This window comes from Jaculus jaculus, chromosome X (assembly GCF_020740685.1).
Source record: "Jaculus jaculus isolate mJacJac1 chromosome X, mJacJac1.mat.Y.cur, whole genome shotgun sequence".
In the NCBI taxonomy this organism is placed as follows: Eukaryota; Metazoa; Chordata; class Mammalia; order Rodentia; family Dipodidae; genus Jaculus; species Jaculus jaculus.
This window is the reverse complement of record NC_059125.1, coordinates 74,954,457-74,979,440: the sequence shown is the minus strand read 5'-3', so window position 1 is coordinate 74,979,440 and position 24,984 is coordinate 74,954,457. Positions and strand designations below refer to the sequence as shown.

Below are 24,984 nucleotides of genomic sequence, written 5' to 3'. Positions count from 1 at the left end.
TATTGTGTCTCTCTCCCTTACCTTCCCCTCTCTCCTCACCCACTCTATTGTCCGGTCCTTGAAATGCTGGCTAGGAATGTCAGCATCTTGCATAGATTCAGGTTAGGTGCTATAGATGAGTGATACTATGCAGCGATAATCTTTTTGTGATTGGGTGAGTTCACTGAGAATGATGTGTTCCACATTTGAATATTTTTCTTCAAATTTCATTGTGTCCTTTTTCTTTACTGCTGTGTAGAATTCCATCATGTAGCTATACCACACCTTAGTTATTCATTTGTCTAATGATGGATTCTTGGTTGATTCCAGCTCTTAGCTATTACAAATTGAGCAGCTATAAACATGGTTGAGCAAATCTCTTTGAACTGAGGCATGACGTTTTTAGGGTACATGCCCAGTAAGGGAATAACTGGGTCTGTTGGTAACTCTATAGTCAACTTTTTTTTTTTTTTCGAGGTAAGGTTTCACTCTAGCTCAGGCTGACCTGGAATTCACTATGTAGTCTCAGGGTGACCTCAAACTCATGGCGACCCTCCTACCTCTGCCTCCCGAGTGCTGGGATTAAAGGTATGTGCCACCACGCCTGGTCATATAGTCAACTTTTTAGGAGTCTCCATATTGCTTTCCAAAGTGGTTGTCCATCTTACCTTCCCACCACCAGTGGATGAGAGTTCCCATTTCTCCACATCCTCACTGCATTTATTTTCATTTGATTTTTTTAATGTTTGTTATCCTTACTGGGGTAAAGTGGAGTATCATAGTTGTTTAAATTTGCATTTCCCCAATGATTAGAGATGATGAACATTTTCTTAAGTGTGTGCTTGCCATATGTATTTCTTCTTCTGAGAACTGCCTGTCCATTAATTTGCCCCATTTTGTTAATGGGTTGTTTGATTTTACTCCCAGTACTAGCATGTGGCTATCATCCACAATGAGCTCTTGATCAGAGACACCTATAAAGTTGAGCAAAAGAAGACAGATTTCTTTCAGAGTACTTGATGACCCACTAATGGTTAGTGATAAGACCCTATTACTGAAGACACCATATGCTGTTGGCATATAACATGGAGTGACATGGCTAGAAGCTGGAAGAGAGTCAGTCCCCAGAGCCAGAAGGTGCTACATGAGTGACTGGGGGAACATGACCCATATCTGTCCAGGCTTCTGGTCTAAGCTACTCAGCAGTAAATAACTTGACGTGATGCTCACAGAAGTGCATTGGTGGTGCACAGCCATGGTGGGAAAACAATTGCTCTTGATTTAGCTAATTATTCTTCTCATTGGAATGGAACCCATAGCTGAAGCTGGGAAATAAGTTAGAATTATATCCAAAAAGGAGCCCACACTCCATTATCAAGCTCTCACCAATCATAGGCTATAACAGGGCCTAAACATATTACAAGGTTATCCCATTTATCTGGTACTAACTTACTCTCCATCAGAGAATTTTCTTCTCTTTTTTAGATACATGCAGATTGTAAGGAGAGAACCACCCCATAATAACTCAGAAGTGCCCAATCTGAAACAGAATAGTTGGGAAAACAAGCAAGAGTGCTGCTTTCTTAGTGAACCTGGTACCAGTACAACAGTGAAGGAGATAGACATAGAGAACAATCAACTCCTACCAAACCAGATATCCAGAGACACAGAGTCTCCAAAGACTGAATCAGAGCTAAAATGAACCCAACAAGGCTCAAGGAAATTTGCGGAAGAAGGAGCAGAAAGAATGTTAGAGCTATAGGTTGGGTCATTATGCACTGAGAAATTGCCTCTTACCCATAACTGATGGCTAACCCCACAATGCACGACCCATATTCTCCAATAAGGAGGGTCCCTGCAGAGGAGGGAGGTCAGGGAGGAGGCTATGAATGGTACCAACTTGACTGTATTCACTGAGTACAATACTAATAAGAAAGCTTAATTTGTTCTTCTCTGACACTTTTGAAAAAAGAAATAAATTTGGTGAGTCAAAAAAGCAAGGAATATTTGACCTTTTGTATATTTTACTGGTGTGGAATGGAAGCAGGGTGGAAAGAACTAAATAAGAATATTCTGCTATGCATTATAAACAAAGTTATAGCTGAAATTAAGTAATATGAATTTTGAAGCATGGAGAGATTGAAAGAATTCTTAGATGTTCATGGAAACAATTTAATTCTCAATACTATCTGAACATATATAATAGACAGTATGCAAAACTTTTCTGTAAATCAAGTTATCCACTCACTAAATGGGCTTGAGAAAAGAATTAACAAAGAGAAACAAGGTTTAATGAATCCAAGTAATATTTACTTGTCAAAATATATGATCATTTATTTAGTAATTTGGCCTTCTTGAATTGTCATCCATGTAAAAAAAAATGAAATTTCATCTAGAGATGATAATGATTGAGAGTTTAGAGTCTCTATCTTAATGCTTCCCAATTCAAAGTAATTATGTTCCAAAAAGTATTTTGTGATATTTGGAGACATATCAATCATTGTACAATCCTAAATAGCCCCCACAAACAAAGCATTATCATGCCCAAAATTATCAATAGTGTTGAAATTAAAAAGCTCTGTCCAGGAAGAAAACATCTTGGTTTCATATTTTTGGCCTTGCTACCTAAGGATTTTGTCATTACCAAATATTTCAGAAATGATCTTAAATGGTCAGTTTCTTCCTACTATTGATTATAACTGAAGTAGCAGATATTGGGAATAATATTTTTAAATGTTCTGATACATATGACCTCAGGCAAATTGCTTAAATCATTTGTCTTTGTTTCCTCAGTAAAATGAGACCAATAAAACTATATTATGGAGATGTAATGGTGAGTGACTAAACAAATATACACAAAATATTTTGCATACAGTAAGTGCAATATAGTGATCATGTGATTACCAGTTGATTTGAGAACTAGACATATACACCACTGCTTAACTAGCAAAGATTAAAAAACAGACTGAAGGGAGTCTTCAAGCAGTTTTCATGACTGACATGCATCTCCAAATTTTAGTGTCTTTGGAGTAGGATTAGGGTATGTGAGATTCTAAATTACAGACACTGATTTTGCAAGTTTTGTGTAGGTAATCTGAAAGGACATGGCAATTTTATTATGAGTGTAATAGTTCCAAAGGAAAACTGAATTTCAGCATTATTTTCTGAATAACCACATAGCCATATATTAGCATTAGTATGGGAATTAGGCACCTTACACTTTCTAAATAGCTATTATGGAGTAGAAATCCTTACAAGGTGTTTTCCCTTCTGTAAGCTTCTGTTTTCTCATATGTTAAGTGAGGCTCATAGACTGGCCATTCTTTAGGATCATTTTCAGATATAATTTTATGGAACAGAAGATACAGAGTAAGGTTTCAGAACTCCAAAATCCATACTTAAACCTTCTTTCTAAAATTGTTCTCATGCTATAGAAGAGGCATACCTCTTTTCTGATCACATTTTATGGTAGAAACTTTAATGTTCACATCCCTAGTAAAAAACACAATGCATAATACATAGTTCTCTATGAGTTTTTCAGGTTCATTCTATAAACAAATGGAATTGATATTTGAGACTGTGGCTGTTTTAATATAATTATGCACATGTTGCAAGGATATCTTCAGTACCATTTCTGACAAATTCTACAAGCATGGGGTGGAGCAATGCTGGGAGATACTTATTTGGAAGCAATTTGTTATTTAATTAACAAATTTAACTCATTAATTTCTCACTAAGGTTTCAACTGTACATGTAGGCCAAATATGCATATTCTTTCTTTTGCTTTCAGGCTTCTTACTTTTCAATGGATTTATTTACAGACTGTGCATTTCCCAATTTTGATGAGGGCACCAATTCACATAGGAAATGCTAGGCTGAGGGTATAATTTAACAAAATGACAAAGTGGCAGGCTCAAAGAACACCCTTCATCCCAAATAGGAGGTATGAATGCAGCTTAAAATTTCCCTTAGGTTTCATTTCTAGCAGGCCCTAATTAGCATAACCATAGATTTTAATTTGAAAGCACTGGGAGGCCAATAATATAATTAAAGTTGTGCTTTAAGAAAATTAATCTCTGAGGATATGGTGGCTATATTGAAATAAAATGTATGCTGAAAATATGACTATCTTCTGTCCTTTTGTTATGCATGTTATGTGATACACAGTTACTGTGAATGTCATCAAAGAACAAAAAAGCTAATAGAACAGTGAAGTTCACTAATATTAACCATAAACATCAGAAAACCACATAAATAATATCCCTCAATCTTAACCAATGACAGAAGCACAGTCACAAAGCTGTGTGTCACAAAGTCACAAAATTTGTCATGTTTGGCCATTGAAACTTATTGCTAAACTTCTGATTAATGAGTTAATGAGTACACATTATAAAACTTTAAGAAAGAAAAGATAAAACCTTAGGAAAGAAAGGTAGATGTGGTGGTGCACACCTTTTAATCTCAGCACTTGGGAGGCAGAGCAAGGAAGATTGCCATGAGTTCAAGGCCACCCTGATATGACTTAGTGAATTCCAGAACAGCCTGGACTACAGCAATACCCTACCTTAAAAAGCCAAATAAAAAAAGAGGAAGAAGAAATGAGAAGTTTTTTGGTGTGTGCGTGTACATGCACTTTATATATACATATGTGTAGGTGCACTTGCAGACTTGCAGAAGTGAGAGGATAATGTCAGTCATCCTTCCTATATCACTTATCTGCATATTTCCTTGAGACTGGGGATCTTTTTGAATGTTTAAATGTAGTATTTTTCAAGCCCCAGAGATTCTCTCTTCGCTGGATCTTACAGTAATAGGGATACAGATATGAATGGCCACACCTGGCTATTTTGGCAGATTCCATATGTTCTAGGGAACCGAACTTGAACCACCTTCTTCTCTGTTAGTCCTTCATGTTTGCAGTAAGTGCTCTTACCTAAGAAACTATCTCCCAGCTCAAGGGACTATTTTTTTCCTTCAATTAACAATTTTAATTAATACTTCTTGGCATGTACATATGTTGTGTACATGTGTACATGCATATTAATATATGCGTGGGTACACATCTGTGTGAATTTACACATACATGTGTATGTGGGCCAAAGGAAAACTTCAAGTATCACTCCTTAGGTACACCATCTGCTTCTCCATTTTGTGTATGTGTGTATGTTTGTGTGTGTGCATGTGTGTGTGGTGCATGCATGTATGTTGCATGTGTTTTTTTGTTGTATTTATTTGGCTACATTTGTGTAGGTGCACATATACTTGTGCATGGATGTGAAGCCCAAGGTTAATGTCAGATGTCTTCCTTAATTGCTCTCCACCTTATTTTGGAGACATGGTCTTTCACTGACCCAGAGCTTATAGATTAAGCTTTAATAGCTACCCTGACATTCCTATTGACTCTGCCTCCCTAGCGATGAAATTACAAGTGGACACTACTGCATCCAGTTTTTACATAGGTGCTGAGGATTAAACTCAGATTCTTTTGTGTGTGTTAGACACTTTACCAAATGATCCATCTCCTCACTCCTTAAACTAATACTTTTCAGTGGATATAACATGAACAAAATAATATATCACAGAATTTTGAGGCCCACGTCAGCAGTGTTCATTATAGAAATGACTTAAAGTGAACTAGCAAGTATATTTCTCTAAATTTAAACATAATCAATTTGAGGAATTGCACATACACATGTATTTGTGTATATATTTCTTCATTAGGCTATCAAGGATGAGAATATATAATATATATTTATGATAGCATTATTTATTCTTATCACTACATGTACATAGTTGTCATCTCGGGTTTATTGAATCTCATTTAACAGAATATATTCCTAATATTTATAGTGCTTCTTAATGGTAGCATTTCTTGGCCAAATGTCCAATTCAATTTGGAAAATTTTATACTCATAAATGAAAACTTCTATGGCCAAATTGGATTTAAAAGGAACATGTAGATGGCTCAGGAGTTGAAGTGCTTGCTTACAAAACCTGACAGCCTGTGTTCAATTCCCCAGTACTCACATAACAGTGATGCACAAAGTGGCACATGCATTTGGAGTTCATATTGAGTGGCAGGAGGCCCTGGCATGCCCATACTCTCTCTTAATTTTTCTCTCTCTTCTTGCAAATAAATAAATAATATTTTAAAAATAAATAGAACCTTTAAACATATTTCAAGTTAATTAATAAGAACAGCTATTTTTCATGTACTTTTCTCTAGAAATGTACTCTGGAAATTTCATTATAGCAATATTGAAAATTCCATTATGTTTCAGAGTAGTAAGATACCATTGAAAATTTGTGAAAAAAACACATTCTTTTAGATTTCATGTTTCAAATGATTATATAAATATGCTACAGGAAAACTGACTACTTCCAGAATTGGAAGATGAAAAGAAGGCATTTTTAGATTGAGCACAAATTCTTTAAGGTATGTTCACTGGAGGAACACAACTGTGGCTGGAAGAAGCAGCTACACTCTAGGCTATTTTCATTCTAATTTTTCTCTATAACAATAAAAAGCCAGGATATATTGTACTTTATGTCAACACAAGGTTGAATTGTTATTCGTCTCCCCCTTGTCCTCTCAAGACTGCTTCAGGAGGGTCATGTTAATGTATGTGTACGAGGGAAAGTGGCTACATCAGTAAAATATAATTGCTAAAGCCAACAATTTCTGAGAAATTGAGGACATAGAGCAGGGTTAATGGATTTCTTCAGTGGTCCTACCTGTTAAGAAAGATATTTCATATTTAATCTCTAAAGAAAAAGTTTTAGCATAGATGCTTCATTTTGATGGATACTAAGTGAAGTCCTTAGTCCTTGAGAACAAGGTTACCTTTGCCTACAAACATTCTGGAAGCCATGAAAACAAACCTCTTGAAAGAGATTCTACTTTGGGTAGCATAAGTGATAATAAGCTACATTCTAAAATCCATTATCCTGGTAAAATTGAGGCCAGACATCATAACAATTTCTCCAAGCCAATGATTGGAAATAACAGGGAGAGTAATTTAAGTCCATTCGTAGAAGATGCAGGCCACTCTGACAGGTAAACATCTAGTTAACTCCCTACTGTCATTGCCAAAACTTTTAAAGGACTGCACTTAAATATAATACCAACTTTGCTTTTTCCTTCTCTGTGTTCCCACCCTCCCAACTTCCTTGCCTACCTTCCTCTCCCTTACTTTCTTATTTCAGTCCTCCATTTCTCTGCCCTTCACAAGGTCCCTCCCAGACTGACTTTTCATTTCCCTTCATAGGATTTTTCCCTAATACATTTCTTGCATGCTTAATCTTGTCTTGTCCTTTACTATTCAACAGACTCAGACTGAAATCCATTGTATTTCATAATTATCTCCTCAACTGACTTACATATCGACTATCCACTTCCCTTAAGCCTAACCTGCCCAAACAAATCATTACCCCTTTCTAGCCTTTTGTCCTCTACTGACTTTTATTCAAGTCACATGCAAATCTAAAATTCCAAAGTCAAGATCCATAATAGAATGATCACATAGTATTTATCTTTCCTTGTGTGAGTTACCTCACAGTATAATACTTTCCACATCCATCCATTTCCCCTCAATTAATTAATTTTATTTTTCTTTATAGCTGAATAAAACTTCATTATGCATATATAGTACATAGTCATTATTCATTCACCAGGTGATATGCATTTGGAACACAGCAGCAATAAACATAAATGGGCCATCATCTCTGCATCTTTGTAGTAGAGTGTGGTAATACAGTCTTTAACACAAACATACACACACACACACACACACACACACACACACACACACACACACAGAGGGGCAGACAGACAAGCACAGAGAGAGCGTATTTGCTGACATCTGTAAAAAGCAGATTCTATAACCAAGAGTGAGAGCAGCATTGATGAAAGGGGATAAGCATAGACATTTAGAAGTCATCTTGAAGTGCATAACCTCTCCTTCTAGGCAAAGAATAGTGGAACCTTCCTTTTATGTTCTATGACTTTTCACGTCATAGAATTCTGATTTGTTGCTCAGTACCAGTTATGAATTCTCTCCCACTGAGCTGGATTCATATCCAATCAGAGAGCAGTTGATTATCTCCATAGCCTGTGTGCCACTATTGCAACAGTGTTCACATCTTTCCTAGCTGATTGATTTTGTAGCTTGTAGGATCCACTGCTTGTTCTTGTTGTTGGTGTCCATTATCCCCAAGCAGTTCACATATCACTGCTCAACACTATGAAAGCTAGCCAATAGGAAGCTAACTTCCATTTTAGTTCCTGTATAATCTCTTAGTACCTTGCAACCACAGCCTGTGGTGTCTTTAGGAATTGGGTCCTATGTTTATTTCTGGTGTGTAATCAATTGCTCTTGCAATGGTCTGAATAGTTTGTACAAACTCATGACCCTCCATAACCAACAGCTCACTGCAGAGGCTAACCCCATTCTGGCACTGGGATTTACCATAAAATCCCATGCTTTTAGCATTTTTTATTTATTTGCAAGGAAAGATAGATAGAGATAGAGAGAGAGAGAGAGAGAGAGAGAGAGAGAGATATTGAGAGAGATTGATAGAATGGGCATGTCAGGGCCCCCAGCCACTGCAACCACAAATGAACCCCAGATGCATGTGCCACTTTGTATCTGGCTTTATGTGGGTACCAAGGAACTGAAACTGGGTCATTAGGCTTTGCAAGCAAGTGCTTTATCTGTTGAGCCATCTGTAATCTGTTTCTGTAATTGACTGTCAAATATACCCTACTCTCATGCCCCCATCCAAAATCACTCCAGTGTTTTAAGCATGAAGGGATGATCTATTCTATTGGAAAACTTTTCTGTATCTATTGGAATGATCATGTGATTTTTGCCCCTGAATTTATTTATGTAATGTATTATGGTTCTCTAATTCCATATGCTGGACCATCTCTGAGATGAAACTACTTGATTGAGGTGGATGGTATTCTTTATGTGTTCTTGAAATTGATTTGCAAGTTTTTTAATGAAAACTTTGGCATCAAGTTCATCAGAGATATCGGTGTATTTTTTTTTTTCTTGTTGTGTCTCTGTTGGTTTTGTTGTTACTGTAATGGAATTTCATAGAAGAGTAGGAGAATTCAAGGAGCATTACCTCCTCCTCAGTTTTGTGAAATAACTTGAAAATCAGTTTTATTTTCTTTATTTAGCTCTTACATAAAGCTTTGGCAGAAATCTGCAGTGAATTCTTTTTGGCCTATAATGTTTAACAATTTTTTCCAGATTTTCTAATTTAGTGGAATGTAAGTTATTTGCAATATATTGTGATAATTCTACCAATTTCATTGGCATAGGTTGTAAAATTTCCTCTTCCATCACATATCTTGTTGACTAGAGTCTTCTTTCTTTTTCTTTTGAGCAATAGGGTAAAGACTTTATCAATCTTGCTTAGTTTTTCAAAGAACCAACTAATTTTGTCAATTTTTAAATTATTTTCTTCACTTCCAATTTATTAATTTCTACCCTGATATTTATTATTTATTTCCATCTGGTATTGTTGGGTTTGGGTTGTTCTTGTCTTTCACAAACAGTTGGGCACACAATTAAATTGTTTATTAGTGATTTTTCTACTGTTGTAATGTAGATTAGAGCTATAAACTTCCCTTTTAGGACTGTCTTCATTTATGTCCCAAAAAGTTTTGTTATGGTGTTTGCTTTTCACTGTTATTCAGTACTAGAATTTTTTTAAAATTTCATTTTCTATTTATTCAATGCTACCAGCCTTATCTTCAATTCCAGCAAGTGAGGGCTAGAGTTGTGCCCCTGTGGTTGGTGAAAAGCAAATGTGGACAGGTGGGGGAGCACCTACTTGGGCCCTGGGTGTCCTACTTTGTGGACTGAGAACAGAGAGTGCTATCATCTGGTGAGTCCTTTTTCTGACAGGGAGGGGACAAGATATTTCTCTCTCTCTCAATCTCTCTCTCTCTCTGTATGTGTGTGTGTGTGGCCTGATAGTTTTGATGTTAGTACTTCTGAGTGGAGTGAGGTAGAATCTTACAGTACTTTTAATTTGCATTTCCTGATGGCTAAAGATGTTGAAAAATTTTTTTTAGATTGTAGATTCAAATGAGTTTCCATTTATTACATATAAAGTGGTCCTATAAGTACATGGTGGCATTTAGAAATATGTATACATACATACATACATACATACATACATACATATATACATATATATATGTGTGTGTGTGTGTGTGTGTGTGTGTGTGTGTTTGTGTGTTACATATATATGTGTGTAATTTAAGAAGTTGAGAACATTCCACAAATAATAAATATTACAGCTGTATGGTATAATATAAGTTGTTCCAATTCTTCCATAGGCTCTTATGTGGAAGGATTCATTTCCAGCTGAGACCATTCAGAGTTAATAAGACCATGAAGCCTCTGCCTCCATTAATGGAATAATCCATGGATGAAATTATAATTTTATGGTATTACTGTGAGGTGCTGTAAATGTACAGTGGTAGAGCTCAGTTGTGTGCACTAGGTTACTGGATGAATGCCTTTTAAGGATGTCTCTTGTCCCTTGTCCCTTCCTATTATGTTCTCTCTCTCTGATTCATAGCCACCATGAGTCCCAGATAATATGTATGGAAGGGTTTGGGAGGAGGGGAGAGAGGGAAAACAAACACAAAATTAAATCTAAAATGAGTTGATTCCATACAAACCTTTATCATTGGAGAAACCCTAAAAGGCATAACCCTCTAATAAGAGAAATAATATGAAGTTTCCTCAAAAGAACATCAAATAGAACTTCTTTATGATCAAGCAATCCTCATACTGGATATATATCAAAAATAAATAAAGTCCGTGTTTAGAAAAGATACCTAAACTCTCCATGTACATTAAAACACTATTCCCAATAGCAATTAATTATAAAGAAAGTTAAATATCAATTAACTAATGACTGCAGGAAAACATAGTGCATAGACATAATAGAATTCTATTTCAAGCAAAAATGAGATCTTGCCATTTTAAACAACACACATAAACTTAAATATTATTGTGTTAAGTAAAAGAAATCAAACACAGAAAGACTACCAAACCTTCATGGAAGAACTCAAACCAATCTTCCTCAAACTGTGTCACACAACTGGAGAACAGGGTAAGCTACCCAACTCCTTTTATGAAGCTAGTATCACTCTAATTCCAAAACCAGGCAGAGATGCCACAAGAAAACTACCGGCCTATTTCACTGATGAATTTAGATGCAAAGATCCTGAACAAAATGCTTGCAAACAGAATCCAACAACACATGAAAAGCATTATCTAACTTGACCAAGTGGGATTCATCCTAGGAACACAAGGGTGGTTCAACATACAGATATTTGCCAATGTAATACAAGACATAAACAAGGTTAAACACAAAAACCACATGATCATTTTGACAGATGCAGAAAAGGCCTTTGACAAGATACAACATCACTTCATGATCAAAAGAGAGAATTGGCATGGTTGGTTCATATCTTATCAAAACAAAGGCAATATACAAAGCTCCTAAGGCCCAAATAATACTTAATGGAGAAAGACTGGAGGAATTCCCATTAAGATTAGGAACAAGACAGGGTTGTCCACTCTCTTTTTTGTGTTTTGTTTTTTGTTTTTTAAATTTATTTATTTGAAAGTGACAGACAGAGAAAGAGGGAAAGAGAGAGAGAGAGAGAGAAAATGGGTGCACCAGGGCCTCCAGCCACTGCAAACGAATTCCAGATGCGTGCGCCCCCTTGTGCATCTGGCTAACGTGGGTCCTGGGGAATTGAGCCTTGAACCAGGGTCCTTAGGCTTCCCAGGCAAGCGCTTAACCACTAAGCCATCTCTCCAGCCCTTGTCCACTCTCACCTCTGCTCTTCAATATAGTACTGGAAGTCCTAGCTCAAGCAATAAGACAGGAGAAGGAAATAAAAGGGATACAATTTGTGAAGGAAGAAGTTAAGTGAGCTCTATTTGCAGATGACATGATTCTAAGTAAGAGACCCAAGAGACTCCATCCCAAAACTCTTTAATGTGATTAACTCCTTTAGCAAAGTAGCAGGAAAGAAAATCAATGCACAAAATTCAGTAGCTTTTCTATATGCAAATGACAAAGATGCAGAGAAAGAAATAAGGGACATGGTCCCATTTTCAATAGCAACAACAACAAAAAAATAAAATACCTTGGAATCACCTTAACTAAGGAAGTGAACGATCTATACAATGAAACAAAAACACTCAAAAAAAGAAATTGAGGAAGACTTGAGAAAACAGAAAGACCTCCCATGCTCCTGGATAGGCAGAATTAATATTGTGAAGATGGCAATTCTACCAAAGGCAATTTACAGATTTAATGCAATTCCAATTAAAGTCCCAACAGTGTTCTTAACAGAGAGAGAAAAAATGATCTCAAATTTCATATGGGAAGACAGAGGCTTCACATATCCAAACATATTCTCACAAAAGAAATACCTCTGGAGGCATCACCACACCTGATCTAAAGCTATATTACAAAGTCATAGTACTAAAAACAGCATGGTACTGGCATAAAAACAGGAGTATAGACCAATGGAATAGACTTGAAGACACACACTTTGGGTCAAGCAATTATAGCTACTTGATATTTGGCAAAAGCCCTAACAATATAGGCTGGAAAAAAAGACAGCATCTTCAACAAATGGTGCTAGAAAAGCAGGATAGCCATATGCAGGAAATTGAAACTTGATCCACACATTTCACCATGCACTACACTCAAGTTCAAATGGATCAAAGACCTCAATATAAGACCAGAAACTCGGGCTGGAGAGATGGCTTAGTGGTTAAGCGCTTGCCTGTGAAGCCTAAGGACCCTGGATTGTGGCTCGATTCCCCAGGACCCATGTTAGCCAGATGCACAAGGGGGTGCACACATCTCGAGTTCGTTTGCAGTGGCTGGAGTCCCTGGCATGCCCATTCTCTCTCTCTCTCTCCCTCTTTCTCTCTGTCTGTCTGTTGCTCTCAAACAAACAAACAAACAAACAAAAAAGACCAGAAACTCAACTACTACTGGAAGAAAATATAGGAAGTACCTTCCATGATATAGGAATGAAAAAAGACTTCCTGAATAAAACCCCAGTAGCTCATGATTTTAGTCACTCGACCAATGGGATCACATGAAGCTGAAGAGTTTCTTTACAGACAAGTACACAATAAGCAAAGCCAATAGATTACCCACAGAATGGGAGAAACAAAATGATCTTACTGAAAGGTAGCACCAAAAAATAATTACCAGTGGATATTTAAAGCTAAGAAGAATAGAGGTAAGGGATATAAGGAAAAAAATGATTGAACAATGGGTACCAAAATACAATGAGACAGAAACAAGAAGCTCTGTGATACTGTGGCACACTATGGTAGCTATAGATAACAGTAAAGCAGTATACATTTAGAAATCTTTCACTATAAAGACATGATAAGTATTTAAGGCAATAAAAAGTCAACCTGATTTAATAATGTAATATACACATATACTGAACATTGCATGGCATCCCATTAATATGATCAGCTTTTATGTTTTTATGCATCAGTTAACAAAATAAATAAGAAAGTAGTGAACTATATGAGATGTAGATCATATTTCAATAATTATTTTATTTTTAAAGTATGCCATGTTAAAATATTAGGCAAGTGCCTTAACCACTAAGCAACCTCTCCAGCCCTAATGTTAAAATATTAGGAAACATTTAAAATATGTTTTTGGGTATGAGAACCTGTTTCTACACTATGTAGGCAGTCATGAATAATGTTATGCATTATCACACTGACGTAACAAAGCTGGAAAAATGACTTAAAATCATTGAATATATGGAATGAGGATTGTTGTTTAAGCCATTAAGATTTGGTTAACTGGAACATCAATGGATACTAATGTGCCTATGTAGTAGGATTCCTACATTAAAATATTTATAACATTTCATTTGACCCCAGTACAATGGAAATTCATTCTACTTATTTTAATTGAATAATGAGATAAAAGTCACAGTAGAATGTAATGTGATTCATTAAGTATAAACAAATTTTGCCACACAGAATAAATTTATCATATCAAAAGTTATTTAGTGAAATGATAGGCTGAAGAGATTGCTTGGCAGTTAAGGTGTTTGTTTATGAAGTATAAGGCACAAGTTCAATTCCCTAGTACTCACAAAAAGCCAGATGCATAAAGTGGTGCACGTGTCTCTAATTTGTTTTTCATGGCTAGAGGTCCTGGCATGCTCATTCTCTCCCCTCCTCTATCTGTCTCTCTTAAATGAATAAATGAATATATGAATAAATAAATATTTAAAGTTATTCAGTGAAATTAATATGCCCTGCCTCCTTACCTTAATTTAATGTAAAATGTGAGTTGAAATCACAAAAAAATTATCATGGTACAAATATTTAAAAATGTAGGTAAATTGAAGGCTTATGGGAAAAGTAATATTTTCTACAAATTCTCTGAATAATGAACAATTTTGTCTGGAAATCTACCACCAACTAAATTAGTTACTTAATGTCATTAATCAGTATTACAAAAAAGTATAAAAATAAATTCAGAATATTTAAAGAGGAAATTACTATGTGTTTTTTGTGGACCTGAATGTTACTTAAAAAATCGGACTTAACTATGAAAAAGACATTCCCTTTTGTATATGTTCTAAGTGAAAATCAACCATAAGTTATATTAAAAATAACATTAGTAGAATAACTTTACATAATCACTGAAATTTTATAAATATCAAAATAAAGAATATACACCATATGAAATCAATTCACCTCTATATGCTGTGGAAGGAGGATGATAATTGGGGAAAAGATACAGCTTGTCTGGAGAGATGGCTTAGTGCTTAAGTGCTTGCCTGTGAAGCCTAAGGACCCCGGTTTGAGGCTCGATTCTCCAGGACCCATGTGAGCCAGATGCACAAAGGGGCGCACACATCTCAAGTTCGTTTGCAGTGGCCAAAGGCCCTGGCGCACCCATTCTCTCTCTCTCTCTCTGCCTCTTTCTCTCTCTCTCTGCCCATCGTTTTAAAAAATAAATAAATAAAAATAAACAAAAAAATTATAAAAAAGAAAAGATACAGCTGAGGAAGCTCCAAGGTGTAGTATGGATGAAATCAGTTACCAAGCAAAAGTTCTGATCCTCAGAAATGATTTAGAAAGAATGGTGGAAGAGCATGTCAATATCCTGGTTGATTTTGTGAAGAAAAAGAAATAAGTGGGCATCATTGGGTCATTCAACAAAGAAATTGTTGCTGAAGTAGAAAGACTAAATGTAAAAGCCTTGGGCCCTCTTATGCTGATGGAAGTTCTCTTTAATAAGATTAGAGAGGAAATTAGGAAACACAGATGCCATTTTCTAAGATTTTGTCAAAATAACAACGACAACAACAACAACAACAACAACAACAACAACAACAAAACTCAGGGACACCTTCTTCATGATTTGGAGCATGTGGTAGCAATGCATCAAGCTCTGGTCATCTCCAAGGTTCCACATATCTTGAAGATGTATAACCTTTAGGACAGGTCATTATCAGCTGGTCCAAAAATGACTCTAAAAGATATGTCTCAAAAGAACTTGCTGAAGAGAATCATATCAAAGCAGAACCATTTATAAAATGGTTGAAGAAATCAGAGGAAGAATCTTCTGGTGGTGAGGAAGAAAATGCAGGTTAAAATATTTAGGTGGTGTATTCAAAGACTGCCAGTGTCCAATAAGTTGAAATAGAGGTCTAACAACCAAGCTTAATAGTGTAATGCAACTACTATGAGTGGTCTGTAATTAAGCCCAATGAAATAGCTAGGGAGTCCACACGTTTAAGTGAGCAGATGTAGTTTCTTTATTGATAGCATGTTTCTTTTGGAAAAACTAGTGATGGACACATTTGGATCACATTAATAAAGTTACAGAAATAAAGTTTTGATTATAGTCATCAAATTTTGGGCTCTGAATGCCTTAAACTAAAATAGTTGGCTCCTTAAAAAATGTGCCATCATTTAAGCTGGTAAAGTACTTTGATTGGAGCCTGTGAGATTTTGTTAGTGTTAAGGATACACAGAGGTCTTCAGGAAAATGGAAACACAAACTTAATTCTAATGACCTTTTTCAGCCATTAAGAAATTATCATATTTTCAGCTGGGCATGGTCATGCATGCATTTAACCCCAGCACTCAGGGGGTAGAGTTAGGAGGATCACTGTGAGTTAGATGCCAGCCTAAGACTACATAGTGAATTCCAAGTCAGCCTGGGCTAAAGCAAGACCATATCACAAAATAACTTTAAAAAAACAAAAGAAATTATAGTACTTTCAACATCTTTTTCTAGTTTCTTGAAGTTGATAAATGGTAATTTTTTTTGTCCTACCAAGTTAGACTGATGATCAATGTCAATGCAACATCTTCTTGAGAAGTAAAGACATGAGTGTCCTATAATTTTAAGAGCAAGTTTTGAAACTTGGAATTGTGGTTTCTCAGTTTGTGTAGATATGCCTCAAATTTTAGTCTTTGGAGTCATTTCAATTGCATATTGGATGAGCCAGGGAAAATATTACATTAACAAGTAAGTATTTTATGTGTATGTAATAGTTGCTTTGTACCTAGAGCAAAGCTTTGAGGTGTAAATAATGAACTATGGTTTTACTTGGGATAAATATATATAGTTAAACTATATCTAAAACAGAGAAAAGTTTTACAGCTTTTACTTCTCAATTATAATTTTAAATTGTTTGGACATACTGTATCTTGTGCTTGTTGTTTTCTTGCTCATTCCTTAATATTATGGGTTATTCCTGAATGCCTTTTACATCTGGACGTAGCTTATGCTTTATATTTCAGTTACTATCTTACCAAAACAAGTGTTACTGTGTTTTGAGCTTGATTTCCTCTTTTTCATTTTCTTATTTAAAGAGAAATTTAAAATCATACTTCTGAGTCAGAACCTGCATTTTGGTGTAAGACTTGGGGCATTTTTTACTTCACATTGAATTCAGCAGGGCCCCTGAGAAGTCTGGATGATGGTGATAGGTGCACTAACTAGGTCCTGACCAGCCCATCCAGGGCATAGGATTTTAGACATACACAAGTGAACTCTTTACTCATTAGCTGATGTAAACTCACTTAATCTGGGAACTTCACTATATTTGAGTAATTTTCTTCAACATGGACCTGAATTCCTTTCCACAAAATTGCATTCTAGAGAGTCCATGTGGTTGTGTGGAACACTATCTCATGTCATTCATATCTTAACCTATGTCATTTATCTCACAGATTATAAAATTTCATAACAAATGAATGCAAAAATATTTCACATTGAAATTATACAAATGTTTGCTAAAAATAAAACTTTGAGTAGGCCTGGCCTTTCAGTTCCCAAGGCTCCTGGTTCCCCTGCTGCTGGTATGGCATGCTGTGGATCCTGTGTGTGTGTGTCATGGAGGAAAATCCAGGTGAAAACAAGATTGTATCATTACATAAAGAAGAGAGAGCCAACTGCCTACTAGATGGGTCACTTCTACCTCATCTGCCCTGGCCCAGAAATCATTACAGGGGAAGCATTGACATGAAACTTGCTCTCATGGTGACCCTTTATTATTTTTTCTAGTTTTTTTTTTTTTTTTTTTGGTGGTTTGTTCTTTTGAAAAGGGACTCTAGCTCAGGGTGACCTGGAATTCATTTGTAGTCTCAGGGTGGCCTCAAACTCACAGTAATCCTCCTATCTCTGCCTCCTGAGTGCTGGGATTAAAGGTGTGCACCACCACGTCCAGCATGGCTAGCCTTTAAATAAGTTTCAAGCAAATAGTGACAGACTTTGTGCTCAAACTTCAATAAAAAAATAGAGTTACAGAGGCTACAGATATCTATCTTGCCCACCAATGTTCACAGAATATCAGGGAAGAAGGAGCAGAAAGATTGTAAGAGCACCAGGGTGGCTAGGAATAGCCTGAGACACCATGTTCCCCTCCCACCCCAATCCATGCAGAGACTGATTGAGGCCTCTTGGTTCCCACAGTGAATAGCAATAGTCTCACAAAAGACTCTCAGTAGAGTTGGGGCAGGGGAGAGTGGAGTCTTTGTGTCAAATCTTTTTTGTATGAAATATCAATAAATTAAAAAAAATAAGGCTGGTGAGATGGCTCAGCAGTTAATGTACTCTCCCGAAAAGCCTAAGGACCCAAGTTCAGTTTCCCAGTATGCACGTAAAGCCAGATGCACTAAGTGGTGTATGCATCTGGAGTTTGTTTGCAGTTTCCAGAGGCCCTTGTGTGCCCATACACACTCACTTTGTGTCTGACTCTCTCTGTCTCTCAAATAAATAAAATTTTAAAAAATAAATCCTTCAGGAATGGGAATGCATCTCAGTGGTAGCATACTTGTTTAACTCCTGAGTGATTCCCAGCAGTAAGAAATGTAAATAAATTTTTCCTTCCTAACTCCATTTCCATCACAATATATGTATGTGTGTGTGTGTGTGTGTGTGTAAATGAAGGAGAAATAGGAGGAAGGAGGAAGATAGCCTTTTGTTTTTCAAGGAAGGTTCTCACTCTAGCCCAGGCTGACCTGGAATTCACTATGTAGTCTTAGGCTGTCAGAAGATATCTTTTAATAAGCAATAAAACAGGGAAAAATCTCACAGCGAACATGAACACCACCTTGCCTGCTCTGGCAAGACTAGAAAACAGATTGGATACAGCATCATACAAGATGGCTGCCAGGAACACCCCTCTGGCAACTTTATTCGTCTTCTTTAGCACAGTACACTCAGGTGGGCTGGCCCCTCCTGAATCATCAACCAAATAGGTCTTTCCTTTGCACACTGGAGTCTGATGACAAGGCTATTCCTAATTTGATGCTTGATCCTTATGCCTAACCACTTGTGTAATCTCTCTCTTCTTCCACTTGGCCTTCTCTGTCCTGTGATTTTTTTCTGAACACCAGGATGTAAGTCTTTCTCTCTTCCCATTCCCAACCTGGCTTCCTAATGCTTAGGTATTGGATAATTTGAATAAATGCCCCCCAACATATTCAGTGTTTTGTTTGTAGTTTGCATCTGCAGTCACCTGGCTGGACTGAATTTTGAGGCTTGGATTATGAGCTTTCTAAGGGGAAGGAAAGACTACAGAGGACTTTGTTGGAACTGGGCTACTGGTACAAGGGCTGGCTGTGTCCTGCTGCCCAGGCCCAGAGAGTTTGATCAAGGTTAAATTTTTAATGGACTAATGTGCTTGCCTAAAGATATTGGACTGAGAGACTTAAGATTTTAGGTTGGAAAACCCCAAGCAAGTTAAATTTACAGGCACTGAGACTGGTTTTAGCTTACTGAAGCTGCTATTGTCAACCCATTAGCAATCTTAAGGGAGATGACCCAACTGCTTTACATTAAAACAATGGAAAGGATGCCTGAGGAAAGGCTATCATAGAAATGCAAACTCTTTTGGAAAGAGTTAACTGGAGAAGGAACCTGCTTTTCAAGGTTATGATTTATTTCTTCCCTGAATTAAGAATATGGCTTTGTCCTGCATACCTGATATTGGTTTCAGAAGCATGAAAAATGTGAAGAGTGGTTGTGAATTGCACATGGTTCCAGGATCCACTGTTGACATGCAGTATGAGGCAGGGCATGCTGCCCTGATTGGCTGAAAGACCCTTTGGAAGATGGATCGTGATTTGCAAGAAGACCTGAAGATGTTTTGGATATACCAGGAATATGCAAGAGCTACCATAGAGTGCACTGTTGACATGGAATGGAAGTATTCCCTGGCTACTCTGTCCATCTGGAGGGGTGGAACTGGAAAATCTGGAGACTGTCACTCTGGTTATATTGAACTTGAACTGCAAAAGTTTGATGTATGTTTGATGGTAGTTGAGTTTGCTTTGTTCTAGTCTCTCCTTGTTATGTCTTATACCAGTTGAAAAATGTTTACTCTGTACCTTTATATGTTGGAAGTATTTAACTTGTTTGATTTTACAGGACTCATTATCTCATCTTGTTCAAGACTATAGGGGCCTTTGAAATTGGACTGAGTATAATGTACAATGTGTGATGGTTATGAATCTATTATGGGCCAGGGGCCAAATGTGGTAGTTTGAATAGACAGCCCCAATAAATTCAGTGTTTTATTTGTTTGTAGTTTGCATCTGTAGTCACCTGGCTGGAGGCAGTGTCACTGGGAGGATTAAGGTGTGGAGGTGCATTTTTTGAGATGTCAATCTAAAGAAAAATCAAAGTGTGCCCAGCTGGAGTTCCTGAAGTGTGCTGTGCTGTGTGGCTTTTGGCTTTTAGGATTGTGTTTCTTTGTGTTTGGTCTTGTAAAAGCAGGACAGCTTCTGCTATTATAAAACTTCTCCTGGATCTGTAAGCTTCAATAAATCCCTTCCTCCATAACTGTACCTGGTCTAGAAGTTCATCTCAGTGAACTTGAAGCTCTCTGCTATAGGCATTTCCCTGTTTGCATTGTACATTTTTGTTGTTGTTGTTGTTTATGGATGCTTTGCCACCATGTTAGATGTATGATCTCTCTTTTAACTCTAGTCCCTTCACTATCTTATCTCAGAGACTTTTCAGTCAGTTATGTGAAGGTAAAGGGCCTGGGTTGACATGTTTTGCCTTTTAAATACATGTGTATATGTGCCTCCCCTACTGACTTCTTTCTTGGAGATTTCCCTCTCTTTCCTTTCTCCCCTCTCCTTTAATAGCCCAGATAAAAGGAGAAATCCAATGTGGCTTGAATCATTCTGCTAGCTTTCCCCTGGACACCAATTTTCTTAAAGTAAAACTCATAATTCATAATTTACCCTTTTCAGAGTCCATTTTATTCAGTTCTTTGGGAAACTGAATAAAGTCCCCAAAATTGGTGTTCACAGGCCTAGGATCTCCTTCATAATCATTCCCTGAACTCCAAAATTCTTCATCATAAGGGCATACCACAACATTTTGCTGCCAAAAATGAATGTCCATCTGACTCTTTTGTGGGTGACTAGGGAACTGAACCCAAGCAAACAGGCTTTGAAAGCATGCACCTTTAGCTGATGATTCATCCCTCAAGTCACTAAAGCAATTTTTAAATAAACCTTCCACTGTGTTAATAATAAATCAAGGAAAATCAAGCATCCAGAATACTTAGGAGAAATAAGTCATCCATTAATCAACTATGAAGTAATATTTTAATCCAGCAAGTGAACACGTATATTGGGATTTCATATATTATTACAAGCTAGCATCAAATGCATTTTTAATTTGATTATCTAATAGGTATGGATTCATGGAGTACTTTGAGGAAAGGCTAGACATACAAACAAATATTAATGTTTAATAAAAGTATAGGCTACATGAAGGAAAGTACTCACAACTAAATTGTACTGAAAATATTACAAACTAAGCAAGCTAATATAAACTACTACTCAGGTCATGAAGTAGAAAATTATTTTCACTACAGAAACTCCCTCATTTCTTTCCCAGCCACTATCTTCCTTCTTCAATGGTAAGTACTATTCTTATTTTATAGCATAGACTATATATTTTCTTTTGAATTTTAGAAAAAAAAAAGTACAGTATCAATTCAGTATGTTTATCTTCTTCACTGAAAAAATTTTAAGATTCATAATTTGGTAATTTTATAGCATCAATTAGATGTTAATTGTGACTATATCATGTAGTTTTTCTAATCCATGTAATGTCAGGCATGTTTATTTGCAATATAATAAACAATTTGTCAAGAATAGTGGTTTTGGAACACAAATTTATGGAAACATTATGATTATATTCATAGTAATGAAATTCTGGCTCACATATGTGTATATTTTCATTTAATAAATACTGTGATACAGTTCCTTTAAGAGGTTATGACAAATTTGACTTTTTCAGTGTATATGAGAACTATAGTAGCTCCACATCATGAAAAACAGTTGGAACTGGTGGAATCCAATTTCACTGTCTATCATGAAAGTCTGGCAGTTTCTGGGTGAATTTGATTGGCCTTTATCCAATGATGAGTGATTCTGTTTCACATAGTTGAATATATTAACTTCTAAAAATACTTTTCAGGTCTTTCCCATTTCATATTTAGTTATCTTTTTTTATTTGTAACAGTTTTTGTAAATTATAACTTCACATCCTTCTTGTATGTACCTATAACAAATCTCAACTCATCTGGGCAGCCAGTGATTTTTCTTTCTCAAAATCTTTGCTGAAAAGGCGCTCTTTTTATCCATATACATATAGGTCTGAAATGTAAATATTTGACTTTATGGTTACTTCCTTTTTGCTATTATTTAAGAAGTGTATCTACTATTAGATTTTATGTTTAACATTTAGATTTCCAATGAATCTTATAGTTTTTTTTTTTACTACTGAATGTGATAAAGATCAACAAACAATTCTTGACCTACTGAATTTCAATGTTAATGATAAATCAAGTATTCAAATTTGTGTCTGATGTTCTTCTGACATATCCTTGGCTTCACTAATCTACATGCCTGATCTCTGTTAATACAACAATGTCTTAATGGTAATTCTTTTTGAAACATCACCTTACCATGTAGCTCAGGGTGACCTTGAATTCTTAATCCTCCTATATAGGTTTTCTGAGTGCTATGATAACAGGCGTTTACTAGCATACACAGGTTTTTAATGTAGATTTATAATGTCTTGATATCATATAGTATAAATTCATCAACTTTTCCTCCTCAGATCAACAGATTATTCTTAGTTTTATGACTTTCCACAACTTTCACAATTAGCTTGTCAATTTCCATAGAGAAACCTGTTATGTGTGTATGAATTTATATCTTATTTATTTATTTGAGAGACTGAGGAAAAGAGAGAAAGAGAGAGAATGGGCACAGCAGGGTCTATAGCCACTGTAAAAGAACTCCAGACACATGTGCCACATTGTACATCTGGCTTATATGGGTACTGAAGAATCAAGCCTGGGTCCTTAGGCTTCACAGGCAAGTGCCTTAACTACTAAGCCATCACTGCAGCCTAGAGTATATGATTTTAATTGCATTAAATCTGTGTGCTAATTTGAGTGAAACCAATATTTTAAAACACTGGCCTTATTAAATTATTCATTTACATGTGTACTGTGTGTACTACATTCTTAGTGAATCTGACATCAGCAAAAAGGTGAAGTAGATAGGCACTGAGGAAACTCAACACCTATAAAACCAGAGATTCAGAGGCTCTTAAGTGCCCATCACAGAAGTAGACTTAAAATGCTCTCAGAATCGATCAGGGAATTTTGCAGAAGATGGGGTAGAAAGATTGTAAGAGCCACAGTTGGGACATTTTGAGCAGAGATATTGCCTCTCCCTCCACCATAATGCATGACCCACAATCCTCAATGGGTTAACCTGCATCCCCAATGAGGAAGGCCTCTTCAGAAAAGGGTCAGGAAGGAGGGAAAAGCTGGTACCAACATGTATTGTTTACATATTAAATATGTCCATATGTAAATAAAAAATAATTATAAATTCTAAAAGTTAATTTGTAAAATTAATTATTAATTATTAATTTGGAGATTCAATGTACAAAAATTTTGCCACTGAAAACAATAGAAAAAAATATTTTTATCCTTGTTTGTCTTAGCTTTCTTACCTTTTTCTAGTTTAAATGCACATTTTAGAACTTGAAAGCAATGAGAAAGGCAAACAAATGATAGTGGGATATTTTGTGTCACTAATTTCAGGAGATATTTCCATTATTATTATTTTTTTTGAGAAATAAGAAGAGAGAAACAGAGAAACAGAGAGAGACAGAGAGAAAGGGAGGATTGGCACACTAGGGCCTCAGCCACTATAATTGAACTCCAGATTCTTGTGCCACCCAGTGGGCATGTGAAACCTTGCACTTGCCTCACCTTTGCGTGTCTGGCTAACATAGGATTTGGAGAGTAGAACATGGGTCCTTAGGCTTTGCAGGCAAGCACCTTAACCACTAAGCAATCTCTCCAGCCCAATTGTTTTTAGAGAGAGTAGGAGAGAGAGTGGCAGAGAGAGAAGAAACCTTTCCAATATTTTACCATGAAGAATAATATTGGTATACTTTAATTGTAAACAGATTTTGGGCTGGAGAGATGGCTTAGCAGTTAAGCGCTTACCTGTGAAGCCTAAGGACCCGGTTCGAGGCTCCATTCCCCAGGTCCCACGTTAGCCAGATGCACAAAGGGGCTCATGCATCTGGAATTCGTCTGCAGTGGCTGGAGGCCCTGGCACGCCCATTCTCTCTCTCTCTCTCTCTCTCTCTGCCTCTTTCTCTGTCTGTTGCTCTCAAATAAGTAAATAAAAATAAACCAAAAAAAATTTAATTGTAAACAAATTTTATCAAATAAAGAAAAGGTCTACCTATTATTAGTTTTGTAAATAACTTTTTATCACAAGTGGATAATTTTTGCTGAACATTTTTTTTTCATCTTCCTGTATGGCTATCTAATACTTTGCCTTTATTCTATTTGGTGGGGAGTGTGCTGAGACACCGCTTTGCGATGCAGGTCTGTCTTGTCTTAAACTTGTGACAAACCTTCTGCTTATGCTTCTTGAGTGCTAGGAATATAGAAATGTGCCACCTTGTCCAGATCTTTATTTTTTTTCAATTCTTGTGATTTCTTCTTTCTGCCTCATAAAGTTTTATTGCTTTAAAATGTATTTCATAGACAAGCCAAAAGAAACACCTAGAGATAGACAGTCAGACAATAAAGATACAGATGAAAGACAAATAGATAGATGACAGAGTCTGATTATTTACCCTCACTTTGCTTGAAAATTTTCTTTTGCCTCATATTTAAGCTATGTGGCTTGCAAATAGAGATACTTATTGAAACATATATTTTTCTTCTGAGAAATATTTTAGTGTATTTAAAGAGTGCCATTATTAAAATATAACAGATTATTTTATTACTATTTACATTGTGTTGCCCTACATATTGCATATTGTTTCTTCTCTTTTACTCCTTCTTTTCCATTCATAATTTTGTTTGGCTGT

General features: G+C 36.2%; 1 pseudogene; it reads left to right on the top strand.

Annotated features, from left to right (window-relative positions):
- Nucleotides 1–14,786: 14,786 nt before the first annotated feature.
- LOC101607981 lies at nucleotides 14,787–24,729 on the top strand (annotated as a pseudogene).
- Nucleotides 24,730–24,984: the final 255 nt, after the last annotated feature.